Source organism: Capsicum annuum, chromosome 12, assembly GCF_002878395.1.
Source record: "Capsicum annuum cultivar UCD-10X-F1 chromosome 12, UCD10Xv1.1, whole genome shotgun sequence".
NCBI lineage: Eukaryota > Viridiplantae > Streptophyta > Magnoliopsida > Solanales > Solanaceae > Capsicum > Capsicum annuum.
This window is the reverse complement of record NC_061122.1, coordinates 211,791,988-211,798,382: the sequence shown is the minus strand read 5'-3', so window position 1 is coordinate 211,798,382 and position 6,395 is coordinate 211,791,988. Positions and strand designations below refer to the sequence as shown.

The 6,395-nt window shown below is 35.9% G+C and overlaps 1 pseudogene; it reads left to right on the top strand.

Moving 5' to 3' along the window:
* Positions 1-5,170, top strand: part of LOC107848927 — a 121,429-nt pseudogene extending 116,259 nt beyond the window's left edge.
* Positions 5,171-6,395: the final 1,225 nt, after the last annotated feature.

Sequence of the window (6,395 nt, the reverse complement as noted above, 5' to 3'; positions counted from 1 at the left end):
ATCAGATCTGCGTTTCATAAGATACACCCAGGTATAACGAGTATAGTAATCTATAAACGAAACATAATAGGTCGATCCACCCTTAGTGGATACTGGCGCTGGTCCCCATACATCAGAATGAATAATATCAAAAGGAGCAACAGAATAAGACACACTTTTATTAAACGGTAAGGCAGAAAATTTTGCCAGTTTACAACCACTACAATCTGAAATATCACTAGTGTTCACATGACCCAAAGCACCACTAGAGACCAAAAAACGTAAACGTGAAACTGACACATGTCCTAATCTGGAATGCCAAAGATAAAACTGAGAAGACAAAGGACTCAAACGAAAAGAAGATAAATCTATGCTAGAGGCAGCAACTGCAGACACTTTGAGATTCTCCAAGACATAGAGTTCCCCCAACCTATGGCCGGTCCCAATCACCCTCTGAGTGTGTTGGTCCTGTATAACACAAACAGAATCAGAAAAAAACACCCAATTACCAGCCTTACACAATTGACTGACCGAAACAAGATTTAAAGCAAGTTTAGGAATGTAATAAACATCAGAGAGGACAATGTGAGGGGTAGTAACAGAACCAACACCCTCGACTGACATAGGTACAGCACTCGCGGACATAACAGAGATTGGTGAAATGGGTGACAAAGAACCAAACGATGACAAATGAGGGGACATGTGATGAGACGCACCAGAATCCAATATCCACAAGGAGGAAGGAATACCTGAGGTACTAGAAGAAACTGAACCCGAATGAGACATAGATGCTGACATGGCCGTAGGATTAGAAACGAAGAACTGTCTGAACTGTTCGAAAACCTGGGGATCCAACGCAGAAGGTGGCATAGTGCTAACAGACTCAACATCTACAGATGGTGCAGCAGCAGCGAACTGTGGAGGACGAGATGACCATGGAGGAGCACCAGAGGAGCGTGACGGAGACTTTTGCTGCCCATATTTCTGTTGCTGCCCAGATTGAGGTTGTTTGACCTTGTTAAGTAACAACGGACACTGAGCCTTCCAATGATTTTTCTGTTTGCAGAATGCACACTCATCAAATGCAACGTTAGGAGATTGTCGAGTCTGAGTACGTGGTGGCCTAGACTGATCAGTTGAAGCAGCAAACACGACAGGAGTAGTAGTTACTTTAGACCCTTTATCCACTTGAGACTTGATACGAGTCTCCTCTGCAATCAGTTCATGAACCACAGAATCAACAGTAGGGAGGGGAGATCGATGAAGGATTGTTCCACGTAGGCCCTCAAAGTCAGAACGTAGTGCCATCAAAAACTGAACCAAGCGTTGCTCTTCTCGTCTAGCAATGTACGGCCCAAAACCTTTTAACTCTGCAGATTCAGTAAGTGCCAATTGATCCCACAAATCCGACATGGCAGCATAAAAATCTTGAATACTGAGATCATGCTGTTGAAGAGCACGGATATCATACTCCAACTGGTACTGCTTAGCAAAATTAGACTGAGTGTACAGTCTTTCCAAATGATCCCAGACCTCCTTTGTTGTGTCATACTTAGCCAATTGCATACCAATTGACTGAGTTACAGAATTGTTGATCCAAGTGATAATCTTGGAGTTATTAGTTTCCCATAAGTCCACCAACAAATCAAAATTTTCAGTTTTATCATCGATAGGTCTTAGTTTTACTCCAGTGATATAACCCCACATATTCTTCCCACGAAGAAAATTCTTCATGACATAACTCCAATAGGCATAGTTCTTACCATCTAATTGAGTACTAATGGACTGGAGAGAATCATCCTTTCCAGTCATTGTAAACACAGCAACACACAAACAATTCAAAAAAACAAAAAGATGCAAAACCCTAGGTTGAACAATTCCGAACGAACAACAATGGCAGCAAGCAAAAGAACGAAAGACGAACAATACCAGACAGCAAACGAATACAGCAGCACCTCAAAAATTCGGGGCTCCCGAACCCCCGTACCCCCCAGCGAACTCACCGCGGAGTTCGATCCGCGCAGTAGGTGCCTGCTACAAAATCTTCAACCAACAAATCAAAGGACATGGATCAAACTAGCTTTGATACCATGTTAATAGAACTTTATTGAAAGAAAGAAAGGCTAAGGTTTACAATATAATCTGAAAAGCATAAAAACTAACTAAAACAAAAGTAGGCTATATATATACATAGCCAATAACCTAAAGGTCCATAAACTAAAGGCCCAATAACATATGGGCTAACAGTTGATACACCATGGGATTGGGAATGTCTATCTCACCCCGACTCCAGGTTATTCTATTTATTTCTCGTCATTTTATTGGTCTATATTAGAAGTGAATTTGCTAATCGAAAATGAATTTATTAGAGTTATATACACTATCGGGAGCCAAGGGCGGAAGAAGGTTCGTCCGAGCCTGGTTCGCTTAAAAAGTGCATAAAAAGGTCATATCTTATATGTATGTATATTAGATGTGAGTTTGCTTATCAAAAACGAGTTTTAAGCACTATCGCCCCAACATTTTGTTTGGATGGTGGTTATCGATGGTTTCATCATGTACGGCATTGTATGGTATGATATTATACTATACAGTATAGTTCCATATAATGTTTGGATGGACTATATCATTCATGGTTGTTTAATAGCAGTTTTATTCTTTGGTTTGATGGTATGATACTGTATCGTAATCAATGAGTTTACTAAAATGCACTTAATTATTATAAATGTTAAACTTATTAATAATTGTTAATAAAATAATTTTCTTCTTGCTAATCTGTCACAAATTATGCCATATAAATATATTAAGTTGTTAAATTCAAGTAAATTTTAACAAAATTAATACAAGAGTAGATCAAAATAAATATAATCGCATTCATTTTTTATAGTAACAATTTCATTTTCTTTTGGTGTTTTGAAAGGTGACCACCAACGACAAGTACAAAGTTTGAATGCATCTTTTGTGTATTCTACAGGTGAATTCAATATGGGATACAAAAAAAATCTAGAAAAACAAATTGTTTCTTACTTAATTAGTTACTCGTACTTTCTTATGTTTGTTACGCAAATAGAAAATATTTTTAAAAATATTTGTATATATTTAATACAAAATAATGAGAACGAATAGGATAAGGGGGTGGGATAAGAAACAAATTATGAAGTTTTTATTAAAAATAAAATATTTGGGAGTAAATAATAAATAAAAAATATCCCTTTTGTGGGTGGGTGCATGGGGGAGGGGGGGCTAGTCGGACGTGGTGGTGGGGTAAAAAAATTAAAAAATTTTAAAAAAATTAGTTCGGTAAAGGGTCTGGTAAGTGATGGGAGAGGGGTAGGAGTGGGTGAGGATGGGGTAAGAAAATGTTTTGAATTTTTTTAAAATAATAAATTTTAAAAAAAAAATTGGTGTGGGGCTTTGGTAAGGGGTGGGGTCGAGTTTAAGGTAGGGGTGGGATAAGAAAAAAATTTATAATTTCTTAAAAAATAAATTTTAAAAATATTTTTTTTGCGGCAGAGGGAGGGGTGACTCTTGGGGTGGGGGAGGGGAAGGAGGTGGAGTTAAAAAACTATAGGCTAAAAGATAAAATAGAATTATATAATACTCCAATAAGAGCATAATTGGAAAAAAAAAATACGCAAACATGGAACATCACCAAATCGATGGTTGCATAATGTGAGAGTTTTCATGGTTATCGAACCATGAAATTAAATCATACCATACATTTTAAGAAGGCATAATGCATAAACAAGATCTTTAACTTGACACCAAATTATAATTATGACATTTAACTTTGTCAGTGCACAAGTAGGCCCTTTAACTATATAAAAGTTGAACAAAAACACTCCAATTCTGCCACTTACATGCATGAAACTCAACCGCTCCAACGTGGATTAATAATCCATTCAGATGTTGCCGCCTAATAAAAAGACACATTATAAGTATGACCTTTAAATTTGTCTGTGCACAAATAGGCCCTTTAAGTATCCAAAAGTTGAACAAAAAGACACTCCAATTTTAAATCTGGCGCGTGTGGTTTTGAGTGTATACACGCATTTTGCTACGTAGGATTAGAGTGTTTTTTGTTCAGTTTTTGTATAGTTAAAGGGCCTACTTGTGCATTGGTAAAGTTAAAGGTCATAGCTATAATTTGGTGTCAAGTTAAAGGTTTTATTTATGTATTATGCCTATTTAGAAACAATCCAAACAAGCATGGTTATCTTAGTAACCATACCACATTATACCATGAAAGACGTCCATTCAAACAATGTGTAAGTGGGGCTAAGGAGCGGAAGGAAGTTCATCCAAGCTTGGTTCGCTGAAAAAGTGCATATAAAAAAAATGCCATTTCTTATATGTATGTATATTAGAAGTGACTTTGCTAATAAAAAACGAGCATTAAGTTAAATAGACTATCGGCCTGATCTGATCATGGTTTGCTGAGAAGGTGCATATATAACAAGATCATTTTTGTTTATGTATGTATATTAGATGTTGAATTCCCTAGGCTTCATTGCACAGTTACATTTGTTGTTTTCTGAATTTCTTCGATAGATAATTTGCCTCTACCACTTACTGTCAACGCTATAATTTGTGTTACAAAATCACGCTACCCAAGAAATATCTACATGTTTATCCTCTTTAAAATGTGTAATAAAATAGGTTATCTATCACAACAGATAATTATGATATGATGGTGCAAAAATTATTTTCTTTGAGGATATATGTAGTTTAAACTTTTTAAAAATAGATATTGAGACAACATTTTATTTTGTAGATTTTCAGAAGTCGCTCATTTGAAGACTGTAAGTTGGCTTGATATCCGAGGCACGATTGGAACACAAATGTTGTCAGAAAGAACCAAATATGTTGTTTATATAGTGTTCAAATTGGTAGAGGGACATGAAGGACTAGAAATTGCTAATTCATTTGTTAGATTTGTGAATCGCGTGAGAGACCAAGAGTCTGAGGAACGAGCTAGCATCGAGAGTCTGGTCGAAAAAAAGGTTAGGAGACGCAAACACACTGTAAAACGTCCATGAAAAAATTCGATGAATGGATGGAAATAGAATTGGGGAACTTTTTCAATGATTTAGTAGAAGATGAAGATATTGTAGTGCGATTAATGGAGATTACGCGGCTTCTTGGAAAAGGTAACCTTATTGTTCAAGGAAATGAGTTTAGGCCAGAATGAAGAAGACATTGTACAATCCTATAATATAGCTTATGTGTTTTCTTGATAATCAATGATGCATGTGTTATGGCTACATGGTCATGTTCTTGTTGATTTTTAGATGCACTGACTTATATGTGTGAAACCATGGTGAGTTTTGCTAATTACGTTAAAAATAAATGTGATACGTAGACCTTAGATCACGTGAAAGGACTTTGTTTCATAAGATCTACATAATATAGGTAAGATCTACATACTATAGGAGCGAAGTTGAAAAGCGAAGAATAAATTGAGCACATAGTAAAAGTAAAACAAAGAGATGGTTTGATCATGTTCTACATTGACCTCTAGATACTTACTGATCAGTTCGGTAAAATCTTATCAACATTGATGTTTTCACCAAATTGACTAATTTATCATGGTTATATCATAAATTAATTAAGTTTTTATCGTATGAAAACATAGTGAATGGAGATGTTTTCAGGACACGAGGTAGACATAAAATCACAAGGGACTAATCTCGATAGACCTATAATTCCACATGCAAACCTTCTGAAAATCAAGGCACAAAGAAAGAAAAAATTTACATAAGTTATAGTAGTTATTTGAGACTTAATATCACGTTCAGCCATATTAGTACATTTACTGATGTCAAACGCTTTCTAGTAGTCTTTTAGTCCAATCACACATTTATACGCCAAAATGTTTTATATTGGTCGCGACAGACTTATTTGAAGTTTGAATAAGTTCGACTCTTTATTAGTTAATCTACAAATGGAAAAAGAGTATAAAAGAGTCAAACTTAGTTGAGAAAATTGAAGGAAAGGTGTCATTTAAGTCTTGAATGAAGGATTGGTACATTGACTAACTTAAAGGGTCAAACATAATTAGGAAACTTGATTACGTTAATTGTGAACTCGATTAATATTTTCAAAACGTTCTAATATTTTCAACAATACAAATCAATTCGCACCCCTCTCCTCTCCAAATCAATTGTCTCTCCTCTCTCTCGAGACAGTTTCTCCCAACCAACAGTTTTGCAATTTTTTTCTTTCAATTCCCGACGACTTCAACCTCCGGCGATAAATAGTTGGGCTTCGAGTTCCTTTTCGACTTTCAACCATCAATTGATGTGACATTCTTACTCTCCGGCCACAATAGCTTCGAATTCTTCATCGTCCCTTTTATTCTTTCACAGGTAAAAAATTGTGGCCTTTTTAGTTTTGAAGAAAACGAGGAACTTGAG